The sequence below is a fragment of the Lutra lutra genome, chromosome 9 (assembly GCF_902655055.1).
Source record: "Lutra lutra chromosome 9, mLutLut1.2, whole genome shotgun sequence".
NCBI classification, from domain to species: Eukaryota; Metazoa; Chordata; class Mammalia; order Carnivora; family Mustelidae; genus Lutra; species Lutra lutra.
The window spans coordinates 47,485,136-47,511,358 of record NC_062286.1 but is presented as its reverse complement, the minus strand read 5'-3'; the positions used below and the strand labels follow the sequence as shown (position 1 = coordinate 47,511,358).

Below are 26,223 nucleotides of genomic sequence, written 5' to 3'. Positions count from 1 at the left end.
TGGAATATAATAGTGAGTACAGAGACAAAGCTTCACACGTATGGTCGAATGATTTTTGACAGGGGTACCAAGATTATTCCTTAGGGAAAGGACAGGACAGTTTTCAACAAATGTGTGTTGATAAACTGAATTTCCACATACAAAAGAATTAATTTGGAATCTTACTTGACATCATATACAAAAATTAGCTCAAAATAGATGAAAGACCTAAATGTAAGACCCAAAATAATAAAACCTTTAAATGAAAACAGGGGAATCGCTTTATAACATTGGATTTGTCAAAGACTAGAAATAGAACAAAAAAATCCCAAAATGTATAGGGAACCACCAAAGACCCAAAATAATCAAAACAATCTTAAAAAAGAATAAAGCAGAGGCACCACATGTCCTGATTTCATACTATATTATGAAGCTGTAGTGATCAAAACAGTATGGTACTGGCATAAAAACAGGAACACAGAAAAGGGCAACAGAATAAAGAACCCAGAAATAAAACTATACATATAAGGTTAACTAATTTTTGACAAAGGCATCAAGAGTATACAATGGGGAAAAGATAGTCTCTTCGATAAACTGAGTTGGGAAACTGCATATCTGTTTGTAAAAGAATGGAATTTGACCTCTATCTTATACAAAAATTAACTCAAAATCAATTAAACACTTGAACATAAAACCTGAAACCATAAAAATAGAAGAAAGCATAGAGGAAAAGCTCCTTGACATTACTAGTCTTGGCAATGATTTCTTAGATAAGATACCAGAGCAACAGTGAACAAAAGCTAAAATAAACACATGAGACTAACATCAAATTGGAGAGATTTGCAGAGCAAAGGAAACATCAATGAATTAGAGGCAACTTACGGAATGGGGAAAATATTTGCAAACCATGTATCTGATAATGCGGACAATTTACACAAAATATAAAAAGAACTCATACAGCTCATCAGCAAAAAGCAAATAATCCAAGTGAAAATGGGCAAAAGACCTAAGCAGACATTTTTCCAAAGAAGATATACAAGACGCCAACAGACACATGAAAAATACTCAACATCAGTAATCATCAGGGAAATGCAAATCAAAACCACGATAAGATATCATCTCATGGGGTGCCTGGGTGGCTCAGTGGGTTAAGCCGCTGTCTTCGGCTCGGGTCATGATCTCAGGGTCCTGGGATCGAGTCCCACATCGGGCTCTCTGCTCAGCAGGGAGCCTGCTTCCCTCTCTCTCTCTGCCTGCCTCTCTGTCTGCTTGTGATCTCTGTCAGATAAATAAATAAAATCTTTAAAAAAAAATAAATAAATAAATAAAAATTAAAAAAAAAAAGATATCATCTCATACCTATTAAGATAACCACTATCAAAAGGACAAGAGATAAGTATTGGTGAGGATGTAGAGTAAAGGGAACCATTATAAATGTTGGTGGGAATATAAATTGGTACAGCCATTATGAAAAACAGCATTGCAGTTCCACAAAAGTTAAAAATAGAACTTGTAATAAATAGACAATAAGATTACTTTTGCACACATAAAAACTGAAAATGACAAAGGAAAGATCTGCTTACCTATTAAGCCAAATACCAGTCCTAATTTGTATTCCAGTGGTTCTCAGGCTCTCAAACTTGAGTGTATATCAGAATGCCCTCAAGTATTTGTGGAACACAGATTACTAGGTCTCTTGCCATTTTCAAATTCAGTAGGTTTAGTGTGGCCTCCAAGACTTTGTATTTCTAACAGTTCCCATAAGATGTTGATGCTGCTGGTCCTGGCTTCATATTGGGAAACAACCAATGTATGCTGACTTCACTGTGCATGCTCTCTCCATTTTCACTTTCAGAAGGAAAAGGTCTAATTCAAATTCTACTATAGTCTGCTGACCCAAAACCAATGTAGCAGTCCCTTGGGTATCCTACTTATGATAGCCTGCCTCAGTGACAGCCATGAAATGTGTTCCCCTCTGTGATGAAATGGGTCAGCAAAAGCTGCTGCAAGTTATTTTTTTCAAGAGAGGATTACAAATTTTTCTCCTTAGCTTTGTCATTTCCATGGTCTAAAATCATACAAAGTTTTTCACTGGTTAAATGAATTCCAAAAAATTTGTATATGTATACTTCATATCATCAACATTAAATTTCAGATGGATTTAAAAGGAAAAATAAATATCCAAAGTATAGAAAAGTTGCCCAACAGAAAGCTTATCAGGGACACCTGGGTGGATCAGTCAGTTAAGCATCTGCCTTGGGCTCAGGTCAGAATCCCAGGGTCCTGGAATTGAGCCTCACATCAGGCTCCCTGCTCACTGGGGAGCCTGCCTCTCCCTCTCCCTCTGCCTCTCTCCCCACTTATGTGGATGCTCGCTCTCTCTCTCCAAAATAAATAAAAAATAAAATCTTTTAAAGAAAAAGTTTATCAGATTGCTAGAGAAACAAAAATTATTAGATGTGAAGATAAAAGGAAAAATAAAAAAATAATGGCTCAATTGACTACATAAGATTAAAAGTGATTTCTCTATATCACAAATATAATTTAAAAGGAAGACAGTCCCAGCAAAGACAAAAGCAATTCTGAGAGACCACTTATAAATAGGCTTTATGAAGAAAGGCTTGTAAATATCGATAAAAATACATCAATAATCAAGTAGATATAAAAGCAATGAATGTGAAAATGTAATCTGTATGTGTTAAATGAACTCTGGAATTCTGAAAATGCTAATGTACCTTTTTGTGGTAAAATAAATGCAAATTAAAACAAAAAGGAGATAGCAGTGCATTTAAGAAGTACTAAAAACAAAATAAATTTTAATGTCTATGTAGAATAATTGTTTCTGGTGGGATACATATATTAGCATAAAAACTTAGAGATCAATTTTAGAAAATTTATCAATAACCACATATACGTATATATGTCATCATCATTTGATTTAGCACCTTTTCTTGTCAAAACTGATCCTAAGGCAAAAACTTCAAAAAAATTGAATATATTCATTATAGCATATCTATTCTAAAATTAGATCCAATTATTGTTGTATCTGTGCTTAAGTTAAGTAAATTGGGAGCGTCTGGGTGGCTCAGTGGGTTAAGCCGCTGCCTTCGGCTCGGGTCATGATCTCAGGGTCCTGGGATCGAGTCCCACATCGGGCTCTCTGCTCAGCAAGAAGCCTGCTTCCCTCTCTCTCTCTCTCTCTCTCTGCCTTCCTCTCTGTCTACTTGTGGTCTCTCTCTGTCAAATAAATAAATAAAATCTTTAAAAAAAAAAAGTTAAGTAAATTGCTTCTATCAATTTAATAATACATTATATGACATTTAACTGGCATTTAATGATACTCTGCTGCAATAAGGGAAACATAATTTTAGGTAAGTAAAGAACAAGCCAAATCTGTATGTATATCCATTATGTGGTATTAACTCTACAAAACTGTATCTATAGTGGATGGAAGAAAAGATAATTAGTCACTTAAGGAAGATAAAGATTATATATATCTTTCTTGTCTTATTAATTTTTAAATTGCATATAAACATTTTAAACAAGACATGCACACCCTCCCTTCTATTTATCAGAGGAAGAGCAACTAGGCTTTGCTTCTTCTTTTACCAAAAAAGGGCTGTTACCATACTTTATTTGGCAAAATCTGGCCATTAGGCCAAATCCAGTCAGCTGCCTTCTTTTTGTATGACCTGTGAGCTAAGAAAGGTTTTCAGATTTTTGAATAACAATTTCCCTCACTGTTATTTTTGAGTATAATAGGAAAAACCAAAGTACAGGAATGACTGCCATTACTTGTGAATTAATAAAACAAAAAGGAAAAGTTCAATGAGAGGATGAACCAACATGATAAATGTTTTCATTTATGTATTTTAGTTTCTTTGTACTATAGAAAGATACTTAAATCTTCCCCCTGCTCAAAAAACCCATATCGTCCTATTACCTCTTTACGTTTTGATGGCATAATTAGAAATATGAAATGCCACCGTGTTCACTTCCCTCCCTACTACTAAATTATTAAATTGTAAAAACAATGTGCTGTACATTTTAAACCAAGACACTTAGAATCATCTTGACTTGGCTACAGCCTTTCTGGGTGTGTAAAAATCACTAAGAGGGCTCTCCCACCCGGGGAGACCAATCTAGGATGTGTCATGATTGACTGCCTTGAAATGATCTACCCACACTCAACCCCAGGTTGTCCTGAAAGTCTAAGGAAAAGTACAGTGAAGTGGACCCACCGAAACAAAAAGAAAGAGACAAGGTTGCTGAGTCTGGCAGGTCCTCTTGCAGAACACATTTTGTTTTCTTTTAAATTTGCAGGTACTGGGGCGCCTGGGTGGCTCAGTGGGTTAAAGCCTCTACCTTCGGCTCAGGTCATGATCCCAGGGTCCTGGGATCGAGCCCCGCATCGGGCTCTCTCCTCAGCGGGAAGCCTGCTTCTCCCTCTCTCTCTCTCTGCCTGCCTCTCTGCCTACTTGTGATTTCTGTCTGTCAAATAAATAAATAAAATCTTTAAAAAAAAAAAAATTTGCAGGTACTTTATGCAATGTTGCACCGAAAACAACAAAACAACAGGAAAAGTGGTTTTCTACTGCCATTATTACTTATGAAATATGAAAACAAGTATGCAATTCAAAGATGGCATTTTGTATGAAAACTGTCTTCTGTACTACTAAAAAAGTGGTATATGCAGCAAAAGAGGAATTAAGGAGTACAGTAATTATAAAATAAAAAAAATGAAGTCTCCTTTTACTCTGACACCTATTCCCTCTCTCTCTAGGGTAAGTACAGCTCAGTTCTTAATTTTTTCTTTTCTGTTCTTTTTTTTTTTTAAACAAATAGATATTGGAACCTGTATATATGCATGTTTTCTCCCATATAAACACAAAACTGTATTCTCTCCACTTTTCCCCTTTGATCTTATGAAATTAATGTATTTTGAAACTCTGTTCATAATATCTTTAAAAATTATGTCATTCTCTCTAATGCCTGTGTGGTTCACTAGAAATTGCAGGAATCTATACCATAAAATATATCAAGCTCTCAACTCTCAATTCTCCTTGATTGAGCTTTCAATGGTCTTTATAATTTCAGAATTGATCAAATCTTTTGAACAACCAAATGACTTTTACTAACAATTAGTGTAATTTTGAATAATCAAATATTTATATAACTGTTATTTTCAAACTTATTAGCATAAGATGAGATTCACTTATTCTCTCAAGATGCATCTTTGACAGTGCCACGTGCCAATTACTGAGGTAGAATACACTTTAGGAAGGCAAAAGTCACTCAGGCATATGCAAGCAAATGCAGAGAATTGTTATTGTTCTGCCCTCTGCATGGATGGAGGTCTTTGTTGGGTTCGGAATTTGGAGCCAATAAAGGCTCTGCTATAGACATGACTTGCTTCTTCTTTACATCTTTCAAACTCAGGTAAAATTGAAACAGGAATCATTTTTATTAATTGCCTTATCCTTTATCCATTTAGATACACAGAATAAAGATTCACAGGATGAAGAAAGAATCTGACACAGCTTAACAGATGTTGATCATACAGGCTTGTTTTGGAAGAAAGAAAGCAAATTTTTAAAAAGAGGTATGGATTTCCATGCAATTCAATTTTTTGTTGTACAAACATTCCTTGGGAAATCAAAAATCAAATTTGCTTTGAGTAAAGCCTATGGTATAAATTATTCCCTAGAGACATTATTTTATGTTTATTTGCTTTAAAAAGTATTATAATTTAGGGAGAATAGAAAACATAATTATTTCAGTGGGTATACACTGGTGTTTGTTTATTTAGCTTTAGATAGAGACTTAAAAACATGTTTAGAGTTGTGCATTTTCTAAAGCCTAATATGCGCAAATTAAAATGTTAAGCTTTGAAACAGCAATCTAATTACAACATAAACAAAAGTAAAAGGGGAAGGACAAGATGGGACAGTATTGGCAAAATATACTATAGTAGAAGAGTTAATTTCCTTAGAAGACATGTTAGGATCATAAATCAAAGGCATCATAAAAGAAGCAAAACACCTTAACAGGAAGAAAAGCAAAGATAAAAATATATGTACACATAGACATTCAAATAAATGCAAACAAAATAAAACAAAACAAGCTCACTCTGATAAATTATAAAATAAATGGAAATTAAATAAAAAAGGGTAACTCTCTTCTACCTCTACCACAGACCCAACCCATCAGCAATTCTTAGTTATTTTCAAGATAAAGTGAGGCTCTGTCCCTTGTGAGCTCCCTAGTCTAAGGCACTGTCATTACTCACCTGAACTATCGCAAGAGAACTCTGTAGTTCTACTCTTGCTTTTCTCAAATCTGTCCTACACTGAACACGCAGGATTATATTTTAAGAATATAAATAAACCATGTCATTTCTTACTCAATGCTCTTTTCCAGGTTACTGCTTCTAGAAAGGGCAGGGCAAGATATACTCATGGCAGATGCATGAAGTAATCAATTTGCTCACAGGTTTCTGCTTCTTAAGCATCTGCAAATGTGTAGTGAGTTGGGCCACTTGGCTGCTTTTCAAAGGAACATAAATTAACTTATTAGACACTTGTGTAAGGGGTGTATTATGTTACTAAGAATGCAGACCAAAACTAAGCAAGTTGGAAATTGCTTTGTGTCTTGTGCCAACACTGAATGTATATTCAGGAATAGCCTGTGAAGTTAAAATGTGCTTTTCTCAAACTCCAGCACAAGCATCCCATTCCCATTATCCCCTCATTTATAACTTCTGTCTGCTAATGCAGTCCGCATCAGGGCCATTTTTCGTGGGGCCCCTTTCCTTTGTAAATAAATCCTTGGCTTAATTTGCCCTTCCTTCAACCAGCGTACAGTATATGTTAAAATTTCTCAAAGCATGCTTCCAGTAGATGGCATTTGTTTAAAGTTAGCACCGCTGTGTAACAAATTAATCAAAATTGAGCAGCTTAAAACATCTTATTTTTTATGCTCGCTGTTTCTGGGGATGGGAATGTGGACGGGACACATCAGGGATGGCTTTTCTCTACTCCACAGTGTCTGGGGCTTCAGCTGAGAAGATTCAGAGGATGGTAACGTCCCTGAATGTTTGTTCACTCCTATATCTGGCACCTGAGCTGGAATGACTCCAGCATAGGGCTGAAAGTTCTGTGTGACTTCTCTATGCTTCCTTGCAGCATGGCAGACTCAGGCTGGTCTTAGTTAATGGTTCAGGGCTTTAATAAGTGTTACAACCAAACAAAGCAGAAACTACATCACCTTTTATGACTCAGCCTCAGGAGTCACATAACTGGTTGAAATCCAAGAAGGTACAAGTCTGACCAGATTTCAATTAGATTGCCAAAAGGAAGGGATTGTGTCAAAGAAATGGGGGAGAATGTTTTAAAACCTTCTCTGCACTGATCCTTGTACTGATATGGTTATCTTTGCTCAACTTTATACTCTTTTTGTCATTGTTGTGAAATTTTAAAGATTAAGGTATGGCAGGGGCTATCAAGGTAAAGTGAGGTTCATTTGGAAAACTCGTTTGCCCCACTCCATTTGCAGAAAGAAGTAGAAATGAACATGGATATCTGAAAACAAATCTGATCACCCTGCTAATTAGAGTCCTGCTGATGATGAAAATGATGTTGATGATTTACTTATTAAAGTTCTTGGACATTTCAAACTTACTTGGAATTCATGAATATGGCAAGTCATTATAAAATCAAAGATAGCATTTGGAAAGAAAAAATCAGGCAACAATTAATGAAAAAAATTGAAAACAACAGGAAAGATGAATTTTTTTGAATCTTGCATCTTTTTTTTGTATTACATGTAATAGCAATAAACTGTATATGTGTTAAATATATATGTGTGTGTGTATGTAATTTTACTTGGCTATTAAGTATTTTTACTAAAAGGTACCACAGAGAAAGGAAGGTAGTACAGAAGATATGGGAAGACAGGAGAAGCTTTAAATATAAGCAGACTAACATCCTTCAACTAATTTTTTAAAAGTAATGTGTGTGTGTGTGTGTGTGTCTAGCCAAATGTACTTATATCTCAAGTATTCAGATTTATGGAGCTAGGTCTTCTCTTTAAGGAAATAGTTTGGATATATATGGTGTCTATACACACACACACACACACACACACACACACACACACACACATATATATATATATATATATGGATATATTTGGTATATTTTTGTTTAAATATTTATAACTAGATACAGATAGTACTTTAAATTGTGCTGAATATATTTTAATGCTTTTTATTTTCACAGTGCCTCAAAACATGTGCATTTAAGGACCATTAGGTCTTTATAAGGTAGGATTTTAGAAATATCAGTTCAGAGAGAATTCTGGGTGATTAGATAATGGCTATTTAGGATTTTGCTCTATATACCTTTCTTAAAATTAAGATATTTTTATAGTAGAAATACTCTGCTGCTAACACACAAATGTCCTTTAAAAACAGATGGAATTTTTATACTCAAGGGTCCAATTAGTGCTTCTTAGTGAATTCTTATCCTAGTTTCTGTTTTGGGATTGGGGAATATTATCCCTTAAAGAAACATATTTGTAAAACATTATTGATGCAAATGTCTCTTAGCCTCAAGTGGAAATGCTAAAAATGATCATGCAACATTATTAAACATTATAACTGTGTCATATCCTTTCTTTTCTCAGAGGAGCTCTTTAATTTTTAATTTCTTATCTTTAATTTCCCTGAATTTCATAATTTATTCTATTATTTCAAACATAAGCAAATAAAAAAATAATACATTGTATAGAGCCCAATGCTATATTTTAAAAATAAAAATAAATGTACTTTCTATAAAGTATCGTACATTAATAGTGTCAGGTAAAACAGTCTTCATCACAGATCCCAATTTCCCTTTTTGGTACTGAAGGGGGTGGAAATAAAGGATAGATGTATAAATTAAATTTTCTGTGTAATATTCTTGATAATATTTAACCAAAAATTATTTATCAGAAGCCATCTATTCCTTAATAATTTAGAATCACTTCATATGACAGAAAAATAGATTAATTTTCATCAAAGTGACCAAAGGAAGAGAAAACTAAACCAGGTTTGAGTTTCCAGAATACACAGAGATAGAATTTCACAGACTGAATAACCTCAGTCTCCTAAATTTTCACAGAAATTAGGAAAGAAATTCAAGAATAATCATATGTTTTCATGCTAAAAGATAAAATATGCCTCACATCTAAGAAACTTTCAGAATTTTTTTTCAAGGGTACAGATTAAGAGAATGTCTGATGAACCTGATCATGTGAGAATGACCATTCCATTTTTGTTTCTGATGATAAGGGATGTGTAAAAAAAATGCCTGCCACTAAAGAGCTGAATTTGCAACAATTGGACCTAAATATAGGTACGATATGGTTGTTGGAGGACAGATATTGATCCTTGGCAACTAATTCTCCTTTGACAGATAACAGATATAGACTGAATTTACATCTTTGAAAACAATAAAGAGAATAATCAATAATCAATAGCAAATAGAACAAATTTAATCAAAGTTGCAGAAGAAATTCTTATAAAATCTTTTGGGTTGCCAAAAAAAACAAAAGACAAAACAGCAACAACAACAAGAAAAAACCCAGATGTGATTTAAGGAATACCTTAAAATTATCTTAAGCACTCTCTGAAAAGATTATCCAAAAAATAAAAATTTAACATAATTAAGACTATACACATATTCTGGGAAATATATATATATGAATATACACACTGATCATTAATATTACTAATACTATCACCTATAAAACATTTTTTAAAATATAAATATGGCCTACAATGCCATATTATACCAACTAAAACAGAAAAGTGAAGGAAGATAATTTGAAAAGCTAAAATGAGCTGTCTTATATTCCATTAAAAAAAGGGTAGAGATTATTTTATTTTATGTAGTTTTAAAAAATCTGATTAATTTTATTTAAAAAATTTATTAGTGTTTAGGGGTGTGTAGGTGGCTCAATCAAGAGAGCATCTGACTCTTGATCTCAATAAGGTCTTTATCTCAGGGTTGTGAGTTCAAGACCCATCCTGTGCTTCACACTGGACATGGATCTAAAACTGATTTTCACATAGAATGAATTTAAGTAAGTTTTGAAAGAGGTAAGGTAACCAACAGCTAAACTTAACTAAGTTTGTCTTTGTTTTTTCCAGTTGCTAAGAAAAAAATAAACACTGTGAAAATCACAGCTGAAACTAGAAAAAAAAAATGAAGAAAATCATGAAAAGAGTAGCCTGAAAGGCTATGTAACTTACGATTCCATTTATACAACATTCTGGAAAAGGTAAAACTATAGAGATGATAAATCAGTGGTTGACAGCGATCTGAGGAAGGGAGAGCACTGAAGAGGTAAAACACAGATTTTTAAGGTCATGAAACTATTCTGTATAACACTGTAATGGTTTGATACATGACATTATGCACTTGTCCAAACACAAAGAGCACAGAGTGAACTTCAATGTACACAATTTAAAAAAAAAAAAAATCACTTATATCATGGGATCCCAGAATGGAATAGAGCCTGTGACAAAAGCATCTCATTTTATTACAAATGTATGAAACAGCATCACAGTGTCTATGGGAGATGAGAGAAAAACCTAAATTAGTTTGTAAATCACAGGCAACTGTAATTCTAACACAAAATAAAAGTACAGAAGCATTGCATTCTAGTTGATAAAGATTTTTTCCCCCTGTGGGGATACAGGTTAACAGTTCAAAACCATTATACATGTATACCAGAATTTTTAAAAAACTAAACAAATGGATAATGGTTGGTGGGAGTCAAATCTCTCACTATTGGAGGTGACAGGCAAGCAAAAGGAGAAGGTTAGAATGATAAATGTGGTAATGGATTAGAGTTAGAGACATCAGTATGAACTCATTTAGCTTAATATTGATATAGATGGCTAAGTATACAGATATCTATATCTATCTATCTATCTATCTATCTATCTATAGGTTAGTATATACATGTTTCCGTGCTCTATCATCTAAGAGGACACTGAATACTGATACCCTAGGAGTAACAAAGAAATCTAACGCCCATATATTGGTTGTTGATACCATTTTCCAGGGGGAAAAAAAAAAAATAGAACCATGGCTTTTGGGGGCAGAAAATACACAGATAAACCTTGAGCATTTTTCATGCTACTAACAACAACAGCAACATGATGGGGATATGTGAAAGTGACACAGCATCCAACTGAAACAGTTCCTAATAGTAAAGCTGAACAATCTGAACAATGGAATAAATAACATACTGAATTATATCCCAAAGTATAAGATAAATAACCACGAGTCCATGCTGACACAAATAAAAGAATAAATAAATAAAATGGGGGAGAAAAGACAAATTTTCCATCCATAACAATTCTAAATAATTTATGTATATATACCACTCCCAAAAAAGGGGATAGCACAACTCTCCTCTTTTAAAGTACAGGCTACACATAGTGACTTCCTTCATAAAAGTGTAATATGAAATGGGAGAAAAAAAGAATAATTCTACAGGAGAGCTACCTATAGTCACATAATCAAGGTTATTATTATCAGTAATTAGTTATAATAATACTCTGCACTCCTGATATTTGTAATGAAAAAGACACTTAACCTCTCTTAGTTTTCCTCTTCAGAACAAAAACCTCAATTGTAAGAAAAATAGAAAAATCTCAATTACAGTATATTCTATAAAATATTTGGCTAATATTCCTCAAAACTATCAAGATCATCAAAAACAAGGAAAATCTGAAGAACTCACAGTTAAGATGATACTAGGAAGACATGACTGCTAAATGCAATGTGTCCTGGAACAGAAAAAAGCATTAAAAAGTAAGGAAATCTGAGTAATGTATGAACTTCAGTTAATAATAACACTAATACTGGTTCATTAATTATGACAAATCTACCATATTAACATAACATGTTAATAGGAGGAGAAACTTTGGGATGTATGGGATCCCTTTGTATTATTCTTCACCACTATCTTATAAATCAAAAACTTTTCTAAAATGAAAGCTTATTTTTAAAAACCTTTTTAGTCATGTGAAGTAATGTTACCTAGAATTGATCATCTAAAAATAGTTTGGACATTAAAAAAAAAAAGAGCAGATAACATAATAAGATAAAACATTTGTGAGTATATATGCAAGTAATTGTCAAAATAAAAACCTAGAGACTCTAAGATTTGGTTACACACATCTAAAAAAGCAGCAACTCAGAAATGGTAAAAAATAAGTAATACATTAGGAAAAGAAACTAGAAACAGCAGTCAGATTCAAGCAAAAATACAGCCTGTGTCCTTCAGTGTTATTGTAATATGCAAAACTAAAGAAGATTAAGAATGTGTCTTTGTTTTTATTTTTCATTAGAAAATAATGTCCTCCAATAATGTCACAAAAAGAGCATTCAATATCCCACATGGCCATCTTATCTAGAAATTCAGAACACTTCCCCAAAATTCCCCTCAGATGGCATTTCTAAGCATCTTGTTTTGTTTACTATTAAATAATGAAGGTAAACATCAAAGAGACTTTTTTGAAGCTGGAAAATACCATCAATGCTTATAAAGATGACTGTTATAAAGAAAGTTCTACTCCTATTGCTACTGTCCAAATCTGGGTACTGGGGGCCCTCCCTAAGAGTGGTCGGCCCAAACACAGTGTCTACTCTTTGTCATAGCTGATTCTGTAAGCTCTCTTCATTCTCTGTCCCTTTCCCTACCTCTCTGCCCTTATACATCCATTTTAAAGCCATTGTCAATAAGTCCTATAAACATTTCACAGAAATGTCATTGAAAACATGCAATAAATTATTAAGTGATTGCTTTGAATGTATATTTTTATGATGATCAGAAATAACATTACATTGAAAGTAAAATAAAAAACCTGGAGGTATATAAAAATATAAGAAAGAGATCTCATAAAATTTTAAGGAAATTATGAAAAGTCCTAGAGGAGAGTGTGTAAAAATGAATATGATGCATTTAAATGTTAATAAATGAATGAGAACATACTCAGTTTATTCCCAATCAAAACTTTTGGTTGTGAACTTGTCAATGATTTAAAAATAGCCAAATAAGAATGAAGTTGGACTGAAATGGGCATTCTCAAATATATCTGGGAGACTGTACACCTTTTGTAAAGTTCTGACTTTGGGAATCATGTTAATTTGTCACACAAACAAAAATAAACAAGGAAAAATATTTTCCTAAGCAGAAATATTTTGATTATATGCCTCAAGGTGAAAGACAAAAAGAAATGTAAACAAATATCAAATATTAAACTCTAGTTAGTAGGCTTCTTTTTCACAGAGGCATAAGTTAGCTATACTGGAAATACTTTCTGTGTATTCGAGGATTAAGAAAAAAAAAAAAAAAAAGAAGAAGAAGAAAAGAAAAACCAAAAACTCTCAGGAAGAATTCATTTTAATACACTGAATAGAAGCAAAGATGTTGGTGTGATAATCTCACTGCCAGTATGTTTATAATTAGAAGAATTCAGATTCTGTATAAACTTAAAAAGTGAGTCAGATAATCCAGGGAGTTTATACAACAGAAAACTATTTAATCATTTGACTTACCTCATAGATAATATATAATGACATAGAACACTATTTATAATATTTATACAGACAGATATTCATAACATTTTTTACAGTAGTATATAGGTATAATATCACTTTTAAAAATTTCTATATGTACATGGAACCTCTAGAAGAATATCCAACAGAAGGATAATGATATTTACCTATAGTAGAATACTATATGATTATTATCAACTTTGTGTATGACCCTGTCTTTAGGAAATGTGTATGTATTAATACACAGTTAAATACTGCTATACTTCACGAAGTATGATTGCTATGAAATAAAAAATAAAGTTTCTTCAAATTTTGCCCCTAAAATATGACATCGTAATCCAAATTAGGTAGGAAATAGGATGGGAAAGAGTGGTTAGGAGACCAATGTTCCATAATTTTGAGTCTTCTATGCATTGTCCACCAAGAAGATCTGGGCAGCTTCTGTTCCTGAACAATGGTTATGCTGTCCTTGCAGCTAATCTCCTTTTGTTACTTTTTAGACAAAAATTGTGTTCCTCTGTTTTAAGACTTGCTTTATGGTCTTGTGCTCAGATATGCTCAAATGGGTACAACCATCACCAAGGATGGGTAAATATTGACTTAGTAATAATTATTTTTCAAACTGAGCATATCACTTTTTCATTTAACAGATGTAAAATAAAATCATTTATTTAATTATGGAGTTTGGCAGTGCTAAAACAGAGAACTACCTGATTTTCATGCAACCTTTTAAAAGCATGGAATGAACACATTGACTCAGTTCTGACATTAAAACTTATTACACGTTGACAAAATATTGATGACAGTCTAACAGACAGCATTCCATTAATAATGTTTGAAACTTTTTAAAACAGATTTATTTATATATTTGAGAAAGAGAGCACAAGTGGGAGGGGCAGGAGGGAGATAGAATTTCAAGCAAACTCTCAAGCAAACACTTTGCAGACAATGGTCTACTAACTTTTCTTGTCATTAGGACTTTTTTTTGCATCAGTGCACTTGAATTGTGAAGAAAAGTAATATGTATCTATTTAGTCCAAGAGACTATTCATATTGGCCATTTAATAAAGTGATGGTTAATGAGTCATTAACAGATTATTCATTTCACTGGAGTTGCCTATATATAATTTTTATCTTCACAATCTTCTACAGGCCAAGTTAAACTAAACTTCTTTAAATCACATGTGATTTTTCCCCCTCTTTAAGTAATATCAATAATTAAAATCATAGTTAACATTTATTGAGTGTTTATAATGTGTCATGCATAGTTCTAGAGGTTTTAAATGATTTAAGTTAATGTTTATAATAACTCCAGAAGATAGGTAAGTTAGGGTGGTTTCCCCAGAAGCACGACCCAAGTAGTAGATATAGGAGTCTGTGAGTTACTGAGGCCTTGCTCTCTATAAGGGCAAGCAAAGTCAGGATAGGGAACACAAAAGAGTTATTCATATGCAAGAAGGTGGATTCAGTAGAGGTCTAACAGCCTCAACTCAAGGGAGCTCTGGAGGGTTAATTGCTCCAAAGACTCTATTCTATTTTGGGTCAAAGGAATTTTCCATCTACTAATGGTCTATGACTGCAGGGGAGGGAGTTTTCAGGTAGGAGGAAGAAAAGGGGAGGCTGGGAATAATGCCCAGAGATCTCAAGTGAGCTAGGCTCAATTTCCTGAGGATATTCCTCAGTTTCCTAATGTTCTTTAATGTTACAAGTGTACACTACCAAGGAAAATACCCAAGCACCAAAGCAGTGGGAGATAGACATACCCACAAAACTGATAAATGCACTCCAGCAGAACTAGGCAGGGCACACCATGGGCATCTGAATCAACAGATCTACTATTTTCCTCATTTTAGAACTTAGGACAGAGGCCAGAAAAATCATGTGATTTACACAAGGACACATAGGTTGGAGAATTACAGTTTGGATGCAAGTCTTATCAGTCTGGCTGTAGAATCAGAATTCCTACCACTACATCTTAAATTGACTCAAGTTTTCCAATTAGCAATGCATTTGTAGATCTATCTTAAAGATTTTTTTTATTTTAGAGAGAGAGGGTGCAAGAAAATAAGGGAGAGGGAGAGAGAAACTTCAGCAAATTCCTTGGTGAGCTTGGTGCCTGACACAGGGCTCAATCTCAAAACCCTGAGACGGTGACCTGAGCTGAAACCTAGAATCAGACATTTAGCCAGATGAGCCACCCAGGGACCCCTATAGATCTGTATTTTTTGAAACCTATTCTCGAAATCACTTACAAATTCATATACCACCTGAGACATTAAATGAAATCAAAAGTACTACAGATATTAGGAAACTCATAAGAAAATTTTCTTAATAACTCAGCACATTATATTTTAACAGCTTATTTTTTAAACATTACTTTCTAGCATAGTTGCTTCACATTTCTTTCTCCACAGAGGTTCCTTTACTTAAGTTTGTTTTGCCCTCTCAAGGTATGGTTCATATTTTGTTCTATAATTTCAATAATTTCTCAGAGGTCAAAATTAATCTGTATAAATTAGGTTTTCCCATTCCAAAACTAAGTTTTTCAAGAAAACCTGTTTAAAAAGGAATCCAAAATCAATATGTCATCAATGCCACTCACACACAAGACCAAATAAAAAACTATATAATGGAAATAAGCACTTCAAGTTGTATGATACGTGGACCTATCAACAGCAAATAGGATGTGACATGCTGCAGACTGAGATATTACACTGACTACAATAATAAATGTTCACAAATATAGTAAAATGAACACACAATTATGAGTTTTAATAAGGATATGCTACAGCTAAAGTTGGAAATACTTTTGGAGGTAATGGACCTACATAATTTAAAGATAGGCAGTAAACTGCAGGCAGTAAAATTCAATTACACTGACTATAAGATGCATTTGAACATGCTCCCATGAAGCATACAATTCCCAGCATCATTTTGCTGATAATGTTTCCTACAGATATGGCTGGCCACACTTTTATTCTGATCACTTAATTTATGAACAGAATAGAGGAAATGAATGGCTAGTTTGGGATTAGAAAAAAAAAATCTTATAGTTTGTCATAGTGATAAACTGTATCACCCCAAAAGCATATGTGGACTTTACAAAACCATCAAGTTTAACTGAAGTAAGTCGTTGTTAACTAGGATCCCAAATCTATTAGGAGATGGAAAGAAGACCATATATCAGTGGGAGAAGTAATGCTTATGGTAGGAAGATAAAAGAAAAACATGAGGATGGACAATGTTAGTTACCATATCATTCTGAGAATGATAAGCTATTTGGATGGGACTATTCATTTTCACGGTCATCAGATGAATTTAAGAGGCAGGGAAAAAATTCCTTCAAGCATTTTCTCTGAGGAGTAGATAGCAACTTGGTGGAATTTTAATTTCATTACTTCAGTAAGTGTATATATATTTCTTAGGAAGAATTATTGCTTGCTATATGGTGGTTTTTAAACTCCTATATTACTAAATGCTACTATAGCGTATCTTTTACAGAGTAATTGTGTTTAAGAGTACTTCTGCAAGGAAAACAAAATTGTCCACAATATATGCAAATTGCATTGAAACTGTTGATCTGAATGAAATGTTCATACCCTTAACTGACAGATTATTAGATACTAAGAAGAGAATATATGGCATTACATTTAGCAAATTTACAGGCCATAAAAGGAAAGCATGCATTAAAGCTGTTTATATCATAACATGGCAGCTACTGAAAAGTTACATTTTAAGTTAACTACTTAATTCTGTCACCAAATGGTATCCAAATGAGTATGAATATTTTCCTATTGTGTACCATCATCTATGTGCTTTTTAAAAATTTAGTCATTAGGGGCGTCTGGGTGGCTCAGTGGGTTAAAGCCTCTGCCTTCGGCTCAGGTCATGATCCCAGGGTCTTGGGATCGAGCCCCGCATAGGGCTCTCTGCTCCGCAGGGACCCTGCTTCCTTCTCTCTCTCTGCCTGCCTCTCCCCCTACTTGTGATCTCTGTCTGTCAAATAAATAAGTAGAATCTTTAAAAATAAAATAAAATAAAATAAAATTTAGTCATTATATAGAAAATGAAGCATAATGTTAATCCTACATTTTTCTTCATTATACCCTCCACCTCCACTCACTAAAATTATAATGTCATATCAATATCTTTGTTAGAATCATCTCTTCTTAGTAGCAATGACTTCTGTTGTAGAGAATGGTAGAAAAGTCAAAGATAAGGCTTTCATAATCTTGGGAAAGGTACCAAGCTATTGTCTTTTTTACTTAGACTTTGTCTTGCAAGACAAAGATGAAGTTACAATGTAAACAAAAAGATCTGGTAAGAGGACTTTGCTTTAGGGCCATAAAACTCTAGGGAAGTCTACTTCATTATTTTCTCTTCTCTTGGATATTCTTAAATATGCTTTTTTTTTCAAGTTTTAACAGACTTGTTTTCTTTAGAAAAGTTTTAGGTTAGAAGAAAATTGTCCAGAAAATACTAAAAAGGAAGAAATCAGAGAGGGAGACAAATCATGAGAGACTTTGGACTCCTAGAAACAAACTGAGGGTTACAGAAGGATGGTGGTTGGGGTGATGGGGTAGCCAGTTGATGGGTATTAAGGAGGGCATGTGTTGCGATGAGCACTGGGTGTTATAGGCAACTACTGAATCCTTGCACATTACATCAAAAACTACTGATGTACTATATGTTGGCTAACTGAACATAATCAAAATAAAACAAAACAAAACCAGGTATCCTTATTCCATATTATATGTTGTTAAACATTAATTTATAAAAATAGAGAAGTGTAAAGAAAAAAAAAAACAGCAAGTTCCCACATACTTCTACTTCATATCCAAGTCAGTTTCCCTTACTATTAGGATCTTGCATTAGGTACATTTTTTACAACTGATGAAACCATACTGATGGATTTTTAGTAACAAGTTCACAATTATACATTAGAGTTCAATCTTTAGGTTCTGCAGTTCTATGAATTGTTGACAAACGCAAAATGTCATGTAACCATCACTATAAGAAAGAGAGAAGGTGGCTCAGCTGGTCAAGTGTCTGCCTTTGGCTCAGGTCATGATTCTAGGGTCCTGGGATTGAGCCCTGCCTCTGGTTCCCTGCAGGGAGTCTGCTTCTCTCTCTGCCTCTCCTCCTAGCTTGGGCTCTCTTGCTCACTCTCTATTTCTATCAGATTAAAAAAAAAATATGTATATATATATATACACATATATATGTGTATATATATATATAACACACACACACATACATATATATACATCTATGTATATATATAAAATAGAGAACAGTTTCATTGCCCTAATATATATATATAAAATAAATAGAGAACAATTTCACTGCCCTAAATTTCTCCTGTTCTCCACATATTCACTCCTCTGTTCCACCATCTCTGCAAATATCTGGCAGGCAATCAATGACATTTTTACTGTCATTTTTCCTTTTTCAGAATGTCATATTCTTTGGATCATACAGTATGTAGACTTTCAAAATGGCTTCTTCAACTTACCAATTTCATTTAAAATTCCCTCATGTCTTTTTTTTTTTTTTAGTGTGACATTTTTCTTAGTAGTGGTGAAGCATATACAATTTTTTTTTAAAGATTTTATTTATTGATTTGACAGAGAGAGATCACAAGTAGACAGAGAGGCAGGCAGAGAGAGAGAGAGGGAAGCAGGCTCCCTGCCGAGCAGAGAGCCCGATGCGGGACTCGATCCCAGGACCCTGAGATCATGACCTGAGCCGAAGGCAGCGGCTTAACCCACTGAGCCACCCAGGCGCCCAAGCATATACAATTTTGAATTAGAAATTAATGAGTAATATTAAAATTTAAAGAAACTTCAGGCTATGTTCTAACTGCTTTCCTCATTATGTTTTCCCCCATATTTAGTGAGGTATAATTGACAAAAATTGCACATATTTAAGTTGCAAAATGCAATGGTTTGATATATGTATACACTGCAAAATGATTGCCATAATCAAGCTAATTAACACAACCATCACCTCACTTAGTTATCACCTTGTGTATGTGTGTGGTGAGAACACTTAAGATTTACTCTATGAGCAAATTTCAAGTATACAATATTATTCTTTTTTTTTTTAAGATTTTATTTATTTATTTGATAGGCAGAGATCACAAGCAGGCAGAGGAGCAAGCAGGCTCCCTGTTGAGCAGAGAGCTGGATGCAGGACTCGATCCCTGAATCCTGGGATCATGACCTAAGCCGAAGGCAGAGGCCTTAACCCACTGAGCCACCCAGGTGCCCTCAAGTATACAATATTATTGAGTTTAATTTTAATCTTATAACTGAAAGTCTGTAACCTTTGACCAATATCTCCCCATTTTTCCTACCCCATAGTCTCGGGTAACTACCATACTATTCTCCACTTTTGTGAATTCAACTTTTTTTTTTTTTTAAGATTCTATATAAGTAAAATCATACAGTATTTGTCTCTATGTATCTAATTTAATATACTAGAATAATATCCTCCAGGTTCATCCATGTTCTCACACGTGACAGAATTTCTTCATTTTTTTTTTTAATTAAGTAAGCCCTACACCCAATGTGGGGTTTGAACTCATGACCTTGAGATCAAGAGTTGCATGCTCTACTAAGCCAGCCAAGCAGCCCATAATTTCCTTCATTTTTTTTTTTTAAGATTTTATTTATTTGACAGAGAGAGATCACAAGTGGGCAGAGAGGCAAGCAGAGAGAGAGAGGAGGAAGCAGGCTCCCTGCAGAGCAGAGAGCCCGATGTGGGACTCGATCCCAGGACCCTGAGATCATGACTTGAGCTGAAGGCAGAGGCTTAACCACTGAGCCACCCAGGTGCCCCAATTTCCTTCATTTTTTTGATGGCTGAATAATATTCCTCTGTGTGTGTGTGAGAGAGAGACAGAAAGAGAAAGGGGGGGGAGAGAAAAAGAGGGAGAGAGAGAGAGAACGTATATATAACATTTTTCTTGATCTATTGTTCTTGATTTATACTTCCCTGATAATTAGTGATGTTAAGCATCTTTTTATGTACCTCCTCGCCATCTGTATGTCTTCTTTGGAAAAACATCTATTCAGATCCTCTGCCCATTTTTTAATCCGATTGTTTGGTTTTTGCTATTACATTACACGAGTTTCTTATGGGTTTTCTTTTTTTTATTATTTATCTATCTGACAGAGAGAGAGAGAGCACACAAACGGGGGAACAGCAGGCAGAGGGAGAGGGAGAAGCACACTCCCTGCTGAACAGGGAGCCTGGTGCAGAACTCCATCACAGGACCCTGGGATCATGACCTGAGCTGAACACATATGCTTAATCAACTGAGCCACCCAGGTGTCCCTCTTACGTGTTACCGATATTAATCTCATCAATATATGGTTTCAATTATTTTTCTCCCATTCTATAGGCTGACTTTTCATTTTGCTGCTTGTTTCCTTTGCTGTGCAGAGATTTTAGTTTGATGTAGTCCCACATGTTTATTTCTGCTTTTGTTGCCCCTGCTTTTAGTATCATGTCCAAAAACTCATTGCTAAGATCAATATCAAGGAGTTTTCCCTATTTTCTTCTAGGAGTTCTATGGTTTCAGGTCCTACATTTAAACCTTTAATCCATTTCAAGTTAATTTTTGTGTATGGTGTAGGATAAGGGTCTAATCTCATTCTTTTGCATGTGGCTGTCCAGTTTTCCCACCCATTTATTGTGTATTCATGGCATATTTGTCCCCATTGGGTATTCATGGCATGCTTGTCAAATATTAGGTGATTATATATATGTATGCATATGTGGTCTCTATTCTGTTCCACTGTTCTATGTGTCTGTCTTAATGCCAGTATCACACTATTATAATTACTATAGCTTTGTAATATAGTTTGAAATCAAGAAGTATAATTCCTCTTTTTTCTTCTTTTTTTAAAGATTGTTTTTGGCTATTCAGGTTCTTTTATACTTCCACAAAAATTTTAGGATTGTTTTTTCTATTTCTGTGAAAAGTGGAAAAGTACCACTGGACTTTTGATAGGGATTGTATTAATCTGTAGATCACTTTGGGTAGTAATGGACACTTTAACAATAGTAATTCTTCCAATCCATGAACATGCAGTATCTTCCCATTTAATTGTGATTATTTCAATTACTTTCATCAATGTCTTATACTTTTAGTACAGATATTTCACTTCCTTAGATAATTCTATTCCTAAGAGTTTTTTTTTTTTAATTTTATTGAGGTATGACTGACAAAGTAGTAAGATATTTTAATTGCACATGATGATGATTTGATATACATATATACTATGAAAGGATTCCTCCTATCTGGTAAATTTATACATTCATCACCTCCAATTTAATTTTTTTAGAATATTTAAATTTTTCTTGCTTACTTGCTCAGAAAATTTCAGTTATACAATACAGTGTTATCAATTATAATCACCATGTTATACGTCAGATCCTCAGACTTATTATGTTGAAGCTGAAAAGTCCGTACTCTTTACAAACCTCTCCCTATTTTCTCCACTCCTAGTCCCTGGCAACCACTCTTCTACTTTCAGTGTCTATAATTTTTTGTTTTTGTTTTTTGTTTTTTGTTTTTTAGATTCCACATATAAGTGAATACTCTGTAGTATTTGTCTTTCTCCATCCAGCTTATTATATTTAGCATAATGCCTTTAAGGTCCATCCATGTTGTAGTAAAAAGGATTTCTTCCTTTCTTAAAGCTGAATAATATTCATACATACACACCCACCCCATATACACAGTGTATCTTCTTCATCCATTCAACCATTGACAAACACTTAGCTTACTTCCATATCTTAACTACTGTGAATGAACCTGCAATGAACATGAGAATACAGTTATCTCTTCAATATCCTATTTTCATTTCCTTTGAATATATATCCAGAAGGAAGACTGCTGGATCTTATGGTAATTGGGGCCTTATCCCCAGCAAACATGGTGAAAATTATTTTAAATCTGGAAATATCCCAAAGACATAATGTAAATAAAACACATTATTTCAAGGGGTGCCTGGGTGGCTCAGTCAGTTAAGCGTCTGCCTTCTGCTCAGGTCATGATCTCAGGTCCCTGCTCAGCGGGGTTCTGCTTGTCCCTCTCCCACTGTGATCTCTCTTGCTCTCTCTCAAATAAATAAATAAAATCTTTAAGAAAGCATTTATTCAAGAAAATCTACTAAAATTCAGTAAGAACTATGATAGTATATGGTATCTGAGATCTGCTTTCTCCCTATCCTCTCCAACTTAATAAGATGGATATTACACTCTAGAGTAGTTTAGCTAAGAACATGCTTCCATATGCCCCCAGATCCCAGCTGGAGGGCTATCTTCCCAAGAAGGACAATGTGTCAGTATTTCTTATCTCCCAAACTACCTGTTGCTCAGTCCTGAGAATAATGCGGCCCCAGTCACTCTTGCCCAAGCTCATGAGTCAGTGGTTCCATTACAGGAGAGGGAAGTAAGAAGACCTGAACCTACAATCCCACTCTACCAGAAACATAGATCCTAGAGTAGAGGTGTCACTCCAAGTATGCCATTGGCTCCATGCAGGCTCCAGAGCAGCAGTTCATAAATTTTTACCTTGTAAGAGAAGTAGGTGTTGAATAGATAGCATCCAAAATCTCCCAAAGAAACTGACTTCATTCCAAACTGTGGAGAATTTCAAGTCTACAGGCACTTTCAAAAACAGTGGAAGTTGTAGTAAAAAATAATTGGGAGAGATTGGTGGGTTTCTTGGACATAAAGGTTAAATTGTAGACTGGTTTGTTTTCCCTAGACACTCAGAGAAGGGAAGAACTCAGAAAAACCTGCTTGTGGTCAAAATAACTCAAAACCAACATCAGAACTATCACTTCAAAGGAGCCCAAATTCCACTGCTTTAGTCTATGTAACAATTTATACTGCAGGGCTTTGTTGAAACCAATAGATCTGCATATAATTCAAATACCACAAGTAGAGGACAAAAAAAAAAAAAAAAAAAGAAGCAAAAAAAGTATTCAAAGAAATTATTACTGAAAATTTACCACATTTTTGAAAAATAGTAACTTCATATCCAGGAAGTTCAACAAATAGGATAAATGCAAAAAGATCTACAAGTAGATACATCATAGTAAAAATAGTGACACAAAAGACAAGAAAAATCTTGAAAGTAAAAAGATAAAAAAGGACTTATCACTTACAAGGGAACTATAATAAAGAGCTGACCCAGTGAAAACAATGGAATCCAGAGGGGGTGGAAGGATAAATTCAAAGTGTTCAGGAGAAAAAAACCCCAATAACAAATAATTCTATATCTATTAAAGCTATCTTTTTAAAAGGGCTAAAAAATAATGATTCCAGAAAAACAAAAACTGAGGTAATTCGTCACTAACAGAACTGTCTTATGATAAATATTAAAGAAAATGCTTTAGGCTGAAAGCAAGAGACCAGAAAACATTAAAATTAACATGAATAAGCAAATAACTATTATAATGTTAATGATGTGATTATAAAAGATATTATAAATGCATACTTTTCATCTTTCTTCTTCAATTGAGTTAAAAAACAATTATATATAACAACATATATTATATATAACAATATTATATAAAGAACAATTATATAAAATTATAGAAAGTAAAATAATTTTACTAATTATTTTTCTTTATTTTACTAATTATTATTACTACTAATAATATAAGATTATGTAAAATTATATAAAATAATACAAATATTGTGCCTAGAGCATCCACAAAAGTAATATTTCCACTAAGGAAGTAAAAACATGTTCATGGGAGCAAAGCTGGGCTAAAGAAATAACTATAGACTGTTACTTGGGTCCACAAGGACAAATAAAGAGAACCAACAAGGATAAAGAAAATTAACAAAAACTATAATTATAGTATATAGTATATAACTTCTTCTCTTTTCTTCTTTCAATTATTATAAAGACTTGAAATTATAGTGTATTAGGTATAAAAATGTACTTTTAAATTTGTACAATTATAATATGTGTAACAATAATAGAAAAAAGGGATTAAAATGAATAGAACTATACAGGAGTAACATTTCTATATCTCACTGGAATTAGGTTAGTATAAATCTGAAGCTGATCCTGTTAAGTTAGTACATACATGGTAAACTCTTGAGCAACCATTTAGGAAATAACTCAAAACATGTAGTGAAAAATCATTAAAGAGATTAAAATGTTACATTATAAAATATTAACTTACTGCGAGAAAGCAGTAAAGAGGAAATACAGGGTAAAGAAGACACCAGACACATAGTAAGCAAAAAGTAAAATGGCAGACATAAGTTTAATATTAATATTAACATTAAGTAGGGGCGCCTGGGTGGCTCAGTGGGTTAAGCCGCTGCCTTCGGCTCAGGTCATGATCCCAGGTCCTGGGTTCGAGCCCCACATCGGGCTTTCTGCTCAGCGGGGAGCCTGCTTCCTCCTCTCTCTCTGCCTGCCTCTCTGCTTACTTGTGATTTCTCTCTGTCAAATAAATAAAATCTTAAAAAAAAAAAATATTAACATTAAGTATAAATGATTTAAAAAATTCAATAAAAGTACAGAAACTGTCAGTCTGAATTTTTTTTAAAAGGAATGTGACTATATATTGTCTACAAATTTACATGTACACATACAAATACATTAAAACTAAAAGAATGTGAAAAAATGTTATCATACAAACAATAATCACAAGAAAGCTAGAGTAGCTACACAAATATCAAACAAAATAGATATCAAGACAATAAACTACATTATGCATGAAAAGAGATATTTTGTAAGAGGAAAGGGTCTATATATGACAATTATAAGTATACATACACCTAATAACAGGACACCAAAATACACGCAAAAAAAAAAGAAAAAGAAATGAAGGGAGAAATAGAAAATTCAGTAATATTAACAGAGACCTCAATATTCTACTTTTGATAATACTTCCAATAATAGATAATAAATAATAAACAATAAATAAATATTATTTATTATTAATATAATATTAAATAATAAAATAGATAATAGATAAAGATAAATAAATAAATAATAGATAATAAATAGAAAAACTAGATAGAAGATCAACAAGGAAACAGAAGACAAAACTATAAACCAACTAAACAATAGCTTAATACATATACATCCTAAGTGTACATGAAACATTCTCCAGGATAGACTATACTAGGTCATAAAGCAAGCACCAACAAATTTAAAAGATGAAATAATACTAATTGTTCTGACCCAAATGAAATAAAATTAGGAAAAAAATTTTTATTTAGGAAATTCACAAATATATGAATATTAAACAATATGCTCTTAAGTAACCATTTAATAAAGAAATAAAATAGAATATGGGTAAATACTCTAAGATGAATGGAAATGAAGGCAAAAGCATACTAAAACTCATGGGATCTAGTACATAGTGATAAATTTATAGCTTTTTATGCATAGATTCAAAAAGAATTAAGACCTTATTCAAATCAGTAATCTAACTTTCCACTCTAAGATACTGGAAAACAACAAACTAAACTCAAAACAAGCAAAAAAGAAAAAAAAAAAGGAAAGGAAATCAAATAAATAGAGAAGAGTAAAACAATAGAGAACATCAATAAAACCAAAATTGGTTCTTTGAAGGAT

The 26,223-nt window shown here is 33.5% G+C and overlaps 1 protein-coding gene across 1 annotated transcript in view; it reads right to left on the bottom strand.

Moving 5' to 3' along the window:
- The window catches only part of LRRTM4 (leucine rich repeat transmembrane neuronal 4), a 1,027,999-nt gene that overhangs the window by 739,955 nt on the left and 261,821 nt on the right, over positions 1-26,223 (bottom strand). The window contains 1 exon segment of the mRNA XM_053447877.1: positions 11,776-11,821. The gene's annotated coding sequence lies outside the window, so the exon portion shown is untranslated.